General features: G+C 44.4%; 1 protein-coding gene across 3 annotated transcripts in view; it reads left to right on the forward strand.

Moving 5' to 3' along the window:
* The window catches only part of svila (supervillin a), a 144,477-nt gene that overhangs the window by 48,976 nt on the left and 80,796 nt on the right, over positions 1 to 14,705 (forward strand). For 2 of the 3 annotated variants that reach the window (XM_014157529.3, XM_014157528.3), the window contains exon 1: positions 10,037 to 10,383. The exons of the other annotated variant lie outside the window; for it this stretch is intronic. The gene's annotated coding sequence lies outside the window, so the exon portion shown is untranslated. Of the gene's footprint in view, positions 1 to 10,036; positions 10,384 to 14,705 lie in introns of those variants that run through there. 3 annotated transcript variants of the gene reach the window in all.

Below are 14,705 nucleotides of genomic sequence, written 5' to 3' on the forward strand. Positions count from 1 at the left end.
TCTACTGCAGGATAGTGAGTGTCGACTATTTGTGTATGTCAGTTAGGTGTTGGCATCCATCCATGTGGGAACATTGTTTTCCTCTTTTTACTGTCCCTCTGTTTGGCTTTTCTCTTACAGTTGACCCATATTCCTCCTCCCTCCTTTCAGAGATCATTCTAGCCAATGACTCCTTTTGATTTGTCAACTGAATCATGCATGCTCCTGGTATCAGTCTGAGTCCCTTTGTTGACTTGTTGGTCTTATTGGGCCAGGGACATGCGGACTAGGTCTGTGTCCGAAATGGCACCCTATTCCCTATATAGTACACTACCCTTATTGGCCCGGGTCAAAAGTAGTGCACTATATAGGGAATACGGTGCTATATGGGACTCAAATTGGCTGTTGTCCAAACGGGCGACCATAGGCCAACCTTTTTCCTGTCACCGCCAAACCCAGTCTCCGCCCCGTGGCTTTGTGGGTCGTGGTGGCTGTGGTTACTGGTGGGGAGCCCTGGCTGCCACAGGTTGTCCCAAACATTAGCCTATTCCCTTTATGGGCCCTGGTCAAGAGTAGTGCACTGTAAGTAGTGCGCTATATAGGGAATAGGGTGCCACTTGGGACGCAACCAGGAACTGAGAACCGGCAGTTAGTGTCTCCCCCAGTCTGGTAGTCATGTGACTGGTTCCACTCCAACCCTACCTGCCTCTCTCTCGCCCCACTCTGGTCCCATCTGGCTGTGGAGGGTGTTTGTCAGAGGAACTAGATCTACAGCGCAAGCACGGGCTCACTCAGAGGAGAGGGAAGGCATCATGAAAGGTAGGCTTCAGTGGCTCTGTAGGATTGCCAGGCACAGAAGTCTCTTTGGGCCTCCTTCCTCCTCTCTTTTGCTGTGTTTTGTCTTGTTTCTACTGTTCATTCATATCCTGCACTGACATATCTGCTTGGTAATGCAGTGTAAATCCTCATTTATTTGCTGTGGTAACTCCGGATGGGAAGGGGATCTGTTTTGTGTAACTAGGTCAGAGAGGGGTAGGGGTGGTAGAGGGGTTCAGGGATGGGGGGGGATGGCTAGGGAAATTAGAGCGACGAGAGAGGGGAAAGAGTGCAGCAGCTTGCCAGGTCAGGCCTGGAGCCTCTTGTCAGCATTGAAACTTGTTCAGATAAGGGGCTCTGACACGCATGGCTCCCGAAAACTCTCTCTCCCATTCTCTGCCCCCTTTGTAAGCACCAGACTCTTTGAAGCCTTATCTCTTCGGTGTCTGTTTATTTGGGGTTGATGTAGGCTTGGGGGATTTATAGAATTCATTTGTTTTTGTGTGATATTCCAAATGCCTGTATCGCAGAATCAAGTTTTTTGGGGGGTATTTTTCGTTTTTCATGAGCGTTTATGGCCGCTTGTTCTCATGCAGGTATTCTAGCAGTTAAGAGCGTTGGGCCAGTAACCGGAAGGTTGCTGTGTCGAATCCCAGAGCTGACTAGGTGAAAAATCTGCGGATGTACCCTTGAGCAAGGTACTTAACCCTAATTGCTCCTTTAATCACTCTGTATCAGAGCACCTGCCAAATAACTAAAATGTAAATGTCTCGTTCGCTACTTCTGTGCTGTGCACCTTTTTCCATTTACACCAGAGATCTGTATATAATGACGAGATGCTCATGTCTCCACCCTAACAATGGGAGTCGTTGTCCAAAGGCGGGAAGGCATGCGACAAGCTTAGGTTCAAAATAAGCGCATAGAAACGCTTTGGGCTTATTTTTGGACAGTTTTTGTCGAGAGTGAAACCTCTCGCTTCACCTCTTTCTCCCAAGCACCTACCACTCACAATAACAGATGAGAGGTCACTTCTTCCTCTCTGACAAACTGTTTCAACTCGCTATTTGCATTTGAGGTTTGGTCCAACAGAATCGGTCATATGGACACCGAAACACATGGGTACATTATTGTAATAGAGGCGACGTTAACCTTTCAAACCATACCCTGTTTATGTTTCAACTCCTCACATTTCGTGCAGACACGACTAAAACGGATGTAGCAATGGACATTCATTCTGGAAAATGTATGCTCAGTTGGTCACGTACGCATTACGGTACTACGTATAGCTAGCGGTATTCAAAGATTGTTATACTAGCTGTTTAGTCTTTTATACATTTGCAATAAGCATAAAACTATTTATATAAGGAATTGGCAACTTGTTCACATTCTGAGAAATAAGGAAGGCCACTTGAGTTCATCCTCTGAACAAAGTGGACAGGCTAGCATGCTGGTCAAACAGTTGGAGATGGACAGAAGTTTGTGTGCATAACAATTCAACTGTTTTGCCTTTGTTAACTGAATTCAGAGCTTGTGAAATTATACCTCGATCCAAGTTGGATAAACTTGAAATATAAATATTAGCTGTCTACTCACTAGCACGTGGGCTTGTGCTTCAGAGATTGTTTATGCGACTGGTGTTAATTTTCTATAATCCCTGCTGCATTATTAGTGAATGTGCATGGTTCTGGTTAAATTTGTAACAAACCTGAAACCCAGATCAGTGAGTAATACAAAAAAGCTGGTAAAACAATTTATTAGTGGGTCTTATGGTTGTGGAAGGCATATATTCAGCCTAGGTATAATTTCACAAGCTCTGAATTCATTTAGATTATAGCTGACTGTTGTAAATGAAGCATATTTTACCTTTTAATTGCACAACAAAGCTTTAGAGAAAACCATTTAAAAAAATCGATGTAGCGTGACTCGCCCAAAAGTTAGAAGAAATGTAGATATGAGTTTTAGGCCATATTGCCCATTCCTAGGTTGTTCTGTTGGTTAATTTACACAGTCAGACTGACATGTGAAGGATTCCTGTGGTTGAGATGGGAGTTTCAATATAGTGTTTATAAAAGTGGACTCTGGCCTCCCAAATGGCACAGTGGTCTAAGGCACTGCATTGCAGTGCTAGCTGTGCCACTAGAGATTATGGGTTCGAGTCCAGGCTCTGTCGCAGCCAGATGTGACCAGGAGACCCATGTGGCGGTGCAAAATTGTACGGTGTTTCCTCCGACACATTGGTGCGGCTGGCTTCCGGGTTAAGTGGGCATTGTGTTAAGGAGTGCGGCTTGGTTGGGTTGTGTTTCGGAGGACACACGGCTCTCGACCTTCGCCTCTTCCGAGTCCGTACGGGAGTTGCAGCGATGAGACAAGACTGTAAGTTGGATACCACAAAATTGGGGAGAAAACGGGGTAAAAAATACAAATAAAAGTGGACTAATCATGGTGTGGAGAGGGCTCTTTTGAAATTTGAAAGGAGTTGCAAGTAACCTGAGCCAAGCTGGCATCTGTAATTGCCACTTAAATCGTACCTTGAAAATTAAAAACTGAAGCTACAAATACACTGAACATGAGATGAACACAATAACTTAGTGCGAGTCCGCATTTAACTATCTAGTCACATGGCCAGCCATGATCACGGAAGGCTAGTTATCAAATCAAATCAAATGTATTTATATAGCCCTTTGTACATCAGCTGATATTCTCAAAGTGCTGTACAGAAACCCAGCCTAAAATCCCAAACAGCAAGCAAAGCATGTGAAAGAAGCACGGTGGCTAGGAAAAACTCCCTAGGAAAAACTCCCTAGAAAGGCCAAAAACCTAGGAAGAACCCTAGAGAGGAACCAGGCTATGAGGGGTGGCCAGTCCTCTTCTGGCTGTGCAGGGTGGATATTATAACAGAACATGGTCAAAATGTTAAAATGTTCATAAATGACCAGCATGGTCAAATAATAATAATCATAGTAGTTGTCGAGGGTGCAACAAGCACGTCCGGTGAACAGTAATAGTTACAATAGTTACAGTAACTTTATCCAGCAAGGCTAGATAAGTATTCTCCAACAATCCATAAAGTTGAATTTATATTTGGCGTGATGCCATGTTCATCTGCTTTGTGCAGGGTTTGCACAAGGTGCTTAAAGTATTTGAATTTGGCACTCTGGAATTCAAGTACCGAGAGGTGAAACGATCTACCGGCTCAGCCCAGACCTACAGTGGCAAGTAGCAGAGAGAGACCGCTGACAGTGGAAATAATTTTAACATCCCTCAACTCCTGCCGTGTCAACAGACATCCCCCAAACAAACCCCCCACTGAGTCTTGGAGAATGATTGTACAACTGGTAAATAGTCGCTGATATTTCAGTCAGATAGGTAGCTCAAGGGCTCTGGCTATTAGCCAGGTAGCTAGCTAGAACTACCTAGCTAGAAGGATGAAGCTAGAAGCTAACGTTGAACGGGGGCCTGACCTCAGCATGAGCAGTTGACTGAAATTAAGCTAGCTATAATAAAAAGACTGGCTACAATAAGTTCTCATAACATAATACCTTTCCTTTATAGAGAGTACTGGTCTGCTGACGTAATTCGGCTGATGTACGCTCAACCGGCCTCCGCGTCGTGGATGCTGGTGTTGATCCATCTGCTAGCCCCGGCCTGCTAGCTTCCTGACCACCGTGTCTCCCGCTCGCCTTATGTGGTAATCGACTACCGAACGGCTCCCTGTTTCACCTTTGCTGCTCATTGGACCCTATGTTCACAAGGCTACTCAGCTGATGCCTGCTGGACTGTTCATTAACACAGTACTTCATTTTGTTTACCTGCCGGCCCCAGCCTTGAACTCAGGCCCTGTGTGTAGCTAACTGACCCTCTCTGCCCATTCATCACTAGTTACCCGTTGTTGTTGTCCTAGCTGTTTACCCGTTGTTGTCTCACCCGTTGTGTTAGCTCTCCCAATCAACACCTGTGATTGCTTTATGCCTTTCCCTAATGTCAATATGCCTTGTATACTGTTGTTTAGAGCAGCTCTCATTGTTTTATTTTACTGTGGAGCCCCTAGTCCTGCTCAACATGCCTCAGATAGCCCCCTTGTCCCACCCCCCACACATGCAGAGACCGCACCTAGCTTAACTGGTGCCTCTAGAGATGAAACCTCTCATCGTCACTCAATGCCTAGGTTTACCCCCACTGTACTCGCACCCTACCATACCCTTGTCTGTACACTATGCCCTGAATCTATTCTTCCACGCCAAGAAATCTGCTCCTTTTATTCTCTGTTCCCAAAGCACTAGACGACCAGTTCTTATAGCCTTTAGCCGTACCGTCATCCTACTCCTCCTCTGTTCCTCTGGTGATGTAGAGGTTAACCCAGGCCCTGTGTGTCCTCTCATTTGTTGACTTCTGCAACCGTAAAAGCCTTGGGTTCATGCATATTAACATCAGAAGCCTCCTCCCTAAGTTTGCTTTATTCACTGCTTTAGCACACTCCGCCAACCCTGATGTCCTAGCCGTGTCTGAATCCTGGCATAGGAAGGCCACAAAAATTCTGAAATTTCCATCCCCAATTACAACATTTTCCGTCAAGACAGAACTGCTAAAGGGGGTGGAATTGCAATCTACTGCAGAGAGAGCCTGCAGAGTTCTGTCATACTATCCAGGTCTATGCCCAAACAGTTTGAGATTCTACTTTTTAAAGATCATCTCTCCAGAAATAAGTCCCTCACTGTTGCCGCTTGTTATAGACCCCCTTCAGCTCCCAGCTGTGCCCTGGACACCATATGTGAATTGATTGCCCCCCATCTATCGCCAGAGTTCGCACTGCTAGGTGACCTAAATTGGGATATGCTTAACACTCCGGTCGTCCTACAATCTAAGCTAGATGCCCTCAATCTCACACAAATTATCAAGGAACCTACCAGGTACAACCCCAAATCCGTAAACATGGGCACCCTCATAGATATCATCGTGACCAACCTGCCCTCTAAATACACCTAGTCTCTAATGTTATCAAACACATGAATAACTTGTTTCTCTTCAAATGGGTATAGAATACAACATTTTTAGAGTCAACTAAGGGCGTTTTACACTTTCAGAATTCACTTACATGTCATGTTGAGACAGTCAGTGGGACATAAAATTGAGTGAAATTTAAAGCCAATGTAATATGTACACTGAACAAAAATATAAACTTTTACTGAGTTACAGTTCATGTAAGGAAATCAACATTATCAGTACTGACTTACCACTCATGTATGTAGTGAAACCTGTATTATTGAGTAGAACATTTAAAGTACAGCAGTGATGAATACTGTTTTTTTGCGCTTGGTGAGGCTGAGGAGAGTAGGGGAGAGAGCGGTGAGGATCCAGCTTGCTTGGTCCTGTGGTCCAAGAGGCCAGGACAATGGAACAACCACAAGGGTGTGAAGAAGATCCAGGTCCTGCAAAGAGGGACATTTTAATTGAGGGGTTTCATGTTAATGCTATAGGGTTATGTCACACAAGCGTGGGAGAGCGCACACTGGTGGGTTTTGCATGGGGAGTGATGCAGTGGTTTTATAAGTGCAAATATTTCCACTTTGCCTCTATCGTCTCCGGCATTGTGGTGTATTTGCTGGTGTTTATGGAAAAACAGAAATGTAGTTAGCTAGCTAGTTGCTTTGTCTGCACAGTTTCTGTCTGTTGTGCTGACTGTTTCCATGTGGTCGACTCGGTATGTTTGTAATAAACATTCTGCCTTGCCACACAACAAAGCTAAATTGAAATCACATTTGCTCCTCTCTCCACCATGTTGTCATAGTTTTGGTTGGCTGATAAAGTGGTAATGTTTCCCCTCAGCTAATTAGCCTGTGAGTCACCAGGTCTTCTCTTCTCCTTTCCTCTGTCTTCAAAGTTAACGGTTGCTAATCCCCTGAAAGAAAGCACAAAGCACCTCACCGCTCTCCGCTGAACAACTCAAAGCTCTGGCCTCATGCCCAGTACCCCATGTCCCAACCAACTGACAAAACGTATACCAGCTTCATGGTTTACTTTTGTAACACAGGGTAAACAAATTAATACAGTTTTGATATACAGCTTATTAATTTTATCGTTGAGAAACTCACTTCACAACCTCTCATATTTATTTAGCTTTCTGCTCACTCAACTCCCATAGGGGATTCTAAGTCAGTACCTGGTGATGAACACTAGAGGGTACTGTTTGTTGAGAAAAAGGCTCTTTAGGTGGCAGTTGATGGGAATCAGTTCAGCTCTGTGTCCTGGTGACTATTCTGTGTTGCTTGCTGATTTAAGACAATCTTTTCTGGGATTTGGACCCATAACGGTCAACAGGTCTTTCATTCAATGGGTGCATTTTCCCAGTGTGAGTCCACACCGAACAGCCGTCCTCATTGAGTTTTCGTTACCGTCAGTTGCTCATCTTTCCTTTATTTCATCACCTTTATCCACTTGATTCTAATAGAGTAAATATAGACATGATGGCATTGGGATGATAATCCCCCCTCTGTTAGTGGGAGTGACAAGGTGTTTAGTTGCTCTCTATATGTACTGTCATGTGAATGTCATGCTTAAAGCATGGAGGAAGGCCCGTTGGCTGCCCTGTTGACAGGACAGAAGCGTTCATTCTACTGGCCTACATCCAGAACATTCCCTCACCCTGTCATCGACACAGAGGACAGTTTTAACTCCCCACATCAACCCGATACTACATGGCAACCTCCTTTTCCATCACTTCTTATATGTTACACATACTGTATGTTCCTATGGGTTGTTGATATGATGAGAATCTTAGAATAGCCTAGTGGTCCATGTCAGACTTTGACTGCCATGATTTTGTCACCCCTACACCTTCTGGAGAATGTCCCTGTCAGTTTCCACTAGTCATTAATACATGTATGTCAAAGGGACTCAGAAAAGATGGCTGCCTTAACCTTCGACATTACCAAGTATTTAATGACGGAACCAGCAACATTGAGAGAATATTACCTAGCTACAGTTATTTTCTAGAAAAGTTGGCGCAAAGTGTTTGCGTGTGTCGAGGTAGTGAGGGGATTGTTGCCCTGTGACAGCTGACTTGATCCCTGTGAGTTGAGAGAGACAGAGCGAGTGAGTGAAGTCAATTTCTATTTCTGGGAGATTGAGTGCTATCAAAGCACCAGCCAAGAGGCCATAAATGGCTGCCAGCGTCTCCAGTTACCTCCTGCTGGTTTTGGGCTGCGGACGCTACCACCCTCCGCTGAGGTGGAATTCGGACCTCTCCTCTCCAGACCCACACAGCCATGTCAGGTCTAAGGCCAGGGCCGTATGTATCAAGCGTCTCCGAGTAGGAGGATTGACCCCCCCCCCCCGTAATCTTATTTGTTGTGATCTAAAAGGGAAAACTGATCCTAGATGAGATGCACATATTGTCCCAAGTAGCTCAGTTGGTTTAGTGTGGCGCTTGCAACACCAGGGTTCTGGGTTTGATTTGCCCCAGGGGACCAGTACAAAAAATGTATGTGCTCCCTACTGTAAGTTCAGAGCGTCTGCTAAATGACTAAAATGTAAATGTGTTGTCCCAGCCAGGTAAAACATCCAGGGATAAATAGAAATGCCGGGATACCAAGACAGACTGGCACCTCAAGTCAAGGGGTCACATTCAGACTGAATATTTTTACACATCCTCTATCAAATTAACTTTGATTTTAGTGTGGTGTATATGCTGTGGTGTGACACTGGTACTCTTTAGTACATGTGTTGTATCAAGTGGCTTCTATCTGTAGATTGTGACTGGTTGATGGTCTGAGTAGACATACACCTGGGGGCGAGAATCAAGATCGCCTCAAGGGATGTAAGGATCAACGGAGACTCATCGCTCCCCAAATTAAAATCAAATGTATTTATATAGCCCTTCTTACTTCAGCTGATATCTCAAAGTGCTGTACAGAAACCCAGCCTAAAACCCCAAACAGCAAGCAATGCAGGTGTAGAAGCATCGGTGTTTCTGCTCATAGTACATTATTTTTACCTTTCGAAAATACCTTGTCTTATGCGACAACTGATGCGTCCTTTCCGTCAGTGTCGAACTGCATTGGCAATCATTGATCTACATGTCAATGTGCATGCCGAACAACCCCAGGCAATATCAGTAGCCTAGTCAAACTGCGCAATGTGCTCAGCTTCGCCTGCTGGCCAAGGGAGGCGGCCTGTTCCTGATCACGCAAGCCACTGCTAAAATGGCTTGCATGATATTAGGCTTTATTAGTTGAGTGACAACCTGTGTAATTTGCTAGGTTATTGTTATCTATGTGATGTTAAGTAGTTTTTACCTGATTTAAAGTAAGTTACCGGAGACACAACTCTAATCTGGCTATACCTACTGAACGGAGCTGACAATAGATTCTATTTTCATTGTTTAGGTACACCATCGGCAATAGTTGGGGTCGTTTTGCTTTGACCAATCAGTGTAGATGGTCATTTTTAGATGGCAAGTTGACTTTAATTTCATAACGAACACAGCAATCACTTTTGCGAGGTTCACTGCATGGCCGACGCGAGAGAAGAGAAAATCGCTCTAAATTTCCAAATGATTGACATCTGATTCTGAGTTGCGGGGGGGATCTGAAGTTGTGCTATATATTCAACGATGAAGATGGATACATTACTACCTCAAACACTTCATCTGCAAAAATGACAAGTGAATTAGTGTGGGGGGGGGGGGGGGTACAGGTTACATTTCTCCCTCTAATCTGATAGCGGGGGGGTAGATGCTTAGTGTGCCCCGTATGGCTCAGGTCCCTACATAGTACATACACCACACACACACACACACACACACGCACACGCACACGCCAGCTCAGAGAGGCCCAGCTCAGAGAGGCCCAGCTCAGAGAGGCCCAGCTCATGAGCTCCATCAGAAGCAGATTATAATTTAGAATGGAAAGTGAATGTGTTGATGCAACAAATGTTATTGCATCGATTCTTTCTCTAATCAAACTTGCACCGAATCGTTTCAATTTCAAATGCATTTCCCGTATCGGAGCCCATGTATCTAGATGCGTATCGAATCATCTTGAAAGGGAAAGATGCACATCCCTAACAGCCTCTTCAACCACCCCTTTAACTCCTTGTCATTGCTTATTTCCTCTCTTCTGTGTTTGATTGATCTAGCCTGAGTGGGAAAGCACCGTTCTAAATTTGTCAGCTCCCTGAATCATGCCTGCTGCAGATATAACTGCCACGCATGGGGGAGGGGGGAGCGAGAGGGGGGAGGCGGCCGTCGTTCTAACGGTGCTGGCAACTCGTGCATCATGTCAGTCGTGTCCTACTAGCCCTCCTGTGCTTAGCTGTGATCTTCTCCCAGACCCACTGTGGAACTATCCGGCCCCCAGAGACCCAACACACTAGAGACCTACCGCCACGAACTTGCCCCCAGAAGACCTACCCTAACCTAGGCACTACTACCAACAGACCTACCCCAGCCCAGGAAAACCTACCCCAGAAGACCTTCCCAGCCCAGGAACACCTACCCCAGAAGACCTACCCCAGCCCAGGAACACCTACCCCAGAAGACCTACCCCAGCCCAGGCACTACACTGTCACATCTAATCTGAGAGGAAAACTTAAGTAAGGAGTTGAGTTGAGGAAATGTTGGGGGAAGGTTTGTGAGGAGAAGATACCCTTTTTAGTAACCACATTTGAAATACTGACTGGCTTCTAAAAGCCTTTATACGGTTTGAATGGATTGCTAGCTGGGCTGTCGTTGGGTATTTTATATTATGTGTTCAGTGAAGAGGTGGTCTGATTTGATATGCTCGCTGGCTGGATGACCCCTATCTATTGGAAGTGAACTGGTTTGATGATGGACCATGAGGAAGGGGGAGAGTGCAGCGAAATGGGGTGTTGCTGAACCCAATGGTGTTCTGGAACAGTCCGTATCCCCATTTTGGTTGATTGGAACAGTCCTTGTTGGAACCCATTCTCGTTCTCTCCTCACATTCCCAATTTCATTCTGGTACCTGCCTGTTTGACTTGGTGCTGCACAGCAACTGACCTATCCTATCCTAGCCCAGGAGTCTTCCTCCCAGACCCGTTAGAAGTATGACATGCACAGATTTTCAGCTTAAATCAGAAAATGTCAATAGTCAGTTTGATGCTGAACTTTTGTCCACCTTTTTGTTGACCAGTATAGCTTTTTATAAAATCCTTATGAAGATTCTTAATGCTCTGAAAAGGTGAAAGCCCTATGACATGTCCGATCCACTTTCTCGTGAGATATTGTTGATTTTTCCACGCTCATATACTGCTTCAGATGGATTATACCACAGATGAATGTGGTGAAGTGCAAAAAGCTTTAGAATAGGTGAAATTGCGATTTGGGTAGTTGGTGTGTGTGGTGTGTGTGTGTGTGTGAGAGAGACCGTAAAGGACTGGGACATAGCTCTGTCATGACCTGACACTACAGCTGCACATTGTCCTGCACCTGTTCTGCTCTCTCTCGGTCAGGATCAGAATACACAGGACAGAAATAGAGCACAACTGCCCTGACATGGAATGCGTGCATGCTTGCTCATAGGACTATGGCAACATAAACAAATCTAGGGTTGGGAATTGCCAGGGACCTCATGATACGACGTTATCACAATACTTAGTATCAATTCTGTATGTATTGCGATTCGATACTGTAATTTTGTGATTTGATGTTCCAAACGTATAACTCACTATGCTTTGTCTGCTGCCGAGAGACGGAGCATGAGAAAATGTAGTTTTCATCAGTCATGGAAATAAGTGCTGAAAACATGTTGGCTCACTATTTAAAAAGATGGAGAACAAGCTATAGGATGAAAAATACAAGAGTTTTAGTACAGCCAACTAGCGCTAACTAATGCTACCGTGGCAAAAAAAAAATTCATTTATTTGTGGAATGTAGATTTTTCTTTTATAGCTGCAGTATTTCATCCTAGATCAGTACCACATTAAGATGGCTTTGCGTATACAAATCCAGAGTTGAAATGTGATCTTGAGGCCCATTTAACACCTGTGAGGGCGCTTCATTATTTACTTAACATCTCTCAGATGGATATCACCTGTGGTCTGGACAAGACACCTCTTAAGTGTGTGTAGTATCCTGTGTACTTAAGTGTGTGTTTGTGCACGGTTTCCACATGTCATTTGATTGGGGCCAACTGTTGGCTAAGTGTCTATTTAGCACCGTTCCATAAATACCCAGTTTTAGCGTTATCTAATAGGCTAACTGTGATCTAATTTCCGGGTAGCTTCTGGCTTGGGTGTGAGAAAGGAAAGTCCTGATGCCGTCCCCGTAGTCTACGGTTTCAGTCCCCCCCCCCCCCCATAAGCCTTTCACCACTTTTACTTTGTTGCCATGGCATCTAACGTCAGCTGTTTGTAATAGAGTCTGAGCCCCAGGGATTCACCCTCCGTGACCATCCAATCTTTTCAGACGTTTACTGGAAGCACTTATATACTGTAGCTGTTGTCTTGGCAGAGACTGTTTCTTCGCACTCCGATCACTTCATGTGATGACCCTGGGAGAAGTCCATTTAAATGGATCCTTCTGAGATGGAGAAAGAACTAGATGTTTTTTGTGTTACACTAGTGCAATTAAGATTGCAAATAGTCTCCCACTGCAATGAGTGCTGACATGACCGTCGCATCTCTCTCCAATTTTAATAAAGGTGTCCATACAATCTGAGGATAGATGGGGATGTAGACTGGATGTAGAGCTTGTTTACTCCGGCCCTGCCAGGAACAGAAACGAGTCCTATCACCATGCATCTCTCAGCCAAGTGAGGAAGTAGACGCACCGTTTTGGACAGGAGAGTACTCCAACTTGACATGTCTCATGTTGTTGACCTTCCCTTCATTTAGCTTGGTGATATCTTTGTCATCACACACTCCAATAGGTCTGTTATTAATAAGAGGTTTGTTTTGACGGCCTTGTTTGGTCTCTCCAGTGATGGGTGTCCATAGAGAAGGCTGGCAGCAGAACAGAATGTTCAAGAGTACTGACAACAAATCGCCTGGTCTTAAGGACATGTGAGACTAACAAGAACTACTGCTATGTGCAATAGATCACCTGCTAGGCGTGTAATCGTTAGAAAACAAACCTAAAATGAAGTTCAGAGCGTGCAACCGACAACGTTTGTTTTGGTCCGTCTTGTCATTTAAGATGGGTTGGGACTGGGGAGGCCTCGTGTTCAGGTCAGGGTTGTGTTGAGTGTGGCACACAATAGCTAAATGTTTTGCAATAGGAAATCTGTTCTTCTTGGACCTCCCCTGTTTCACTCAGTTTCAAGCGTGGGTCTGTCTCCCTATTGAATTGGATCCTGGCCTACCTGACTGTACTGTAGGATCTCTAATGGCCATCCTGAGGTGAAGGGTCAGCTGACACTTCCCTAACCTCAAATGTTGTCTGGTGATCGATATTCTATCTGAGACAATGAGGAGGTTTGGACTTTTATTGAGCGACACGTCCAACATCCCAACAGCCTGATGGTTCATGACACAGAGGTGGACCTGAGCCAGAGCCAGCCATGCAGGAGGAAGCCTCAGACCAAAGCCAGAGGAGAGTCTTAACATATGTCTGGCTTGACCACGCAAGTCATTGGCCGTGTCAGAATACTTGCGTTCTTTGGAATGGGTGGTTAGTAATAGGTTCATCTTAAATATGTCAAACTAATTAAATTGTTTCGGGACAAAACATTTGCTAAACCTCATCTAAATCTAGTAATGAATTGTGTCTAGTAATGAATTAAATTGAGATTAAACTGCTTGGTGTAACCCTAGATTGTAAACCGACATAGTCGAAACATATTGATTTAAACGGTAGCTAAGATGGGGAGAGGTCTGGCTGTAATAAAGCTCTGCTTTCTTGACATCATAATCCACAAAACCAGTCCTACAAGCCCTAGTTTTCTCATCTAGATTACTGCCCTGTTATATGGTCAAGTGCTACAAATAAGGACATAGGCAAATTTATAGTGGCCCAGAACAGAGCAGCACATCTGGCCCTTAAAAGTACACAGAGGGCTTCCATCAAGAACATGCATGTCAATCTCTCCTGGCTCAAAGTAGAGAGATTGACTGACTGCATCACTACTGGTCTTTGAGCGGTATTGACCTATATTCAAAGTACCAAACTGTCTGTTCAAACGACTAGCACACATCTCAGACACCCATCAAGACATGCTACCAGGGGTCTTTTCACAGTCCCCAAGTCCAGGACAGAGGCTAGGAAACACACAGTACTATATAGAGCCATGACTACATAGAATGCTCTCCCACCTTAGGTAACTCAAGCTAGCAATAAAATCAGATAAATAAATTACTTCAAAACATCCCACGGCACAACGCGGGCTGTGAATAAACACGAACATATTACACACCCACACATTATTCTTAGTAATGTAGTATTGTAAAATTGTAATGTAATGTAATAATGGTGCAATGTAGATGTGTATGATGTAATGTTTTGGACCCCAGGAAGAGTAGCTGCTGCCTTGGCAACAGCTAATGGGGAGTCTAATAAATGACTAGATACTAAAAGATACATCTTGAGTATGCCAGGATGTTCTACTCATTTTGGCTTTTCATCTAGTACAATTCGCTGCACACTATTGAGGAAGATAATAGTTTTTTGAGACCCACTTGTGATTGACAACAGCTGATAATCTGATATTGTGATGCGCTGTACCAAAATGAATGAATAGCAGGAATCCATGTTGCTTACTGCATTTGATTTTACTATACAATATGTTATAATTAGTATGAGGTATGATTTAGTATGCAGTTTAAGTAGGCAAGACTGATTTTTCAAATTTCTGACTTTTTACGCCATACATTTTCCCTGACACCCAAAAGTACTCGTTACATTTTGACAGGAAAATGGTCCAATTCACACACTTATCAAGAGATCATCCCTACAGCCT

Source organism: Salmo salar, chromosome 19 (assembly GCF_965601325.2).
Source record: "Salmo salar chromosome 19, fSalSal1, whole genome shotgun sequence".
NCBI lineage: Eukaryota > Metazoa > Chordata > Actinopteri > Salmoniformes > Salmonidae > Salmo > Salmo salar.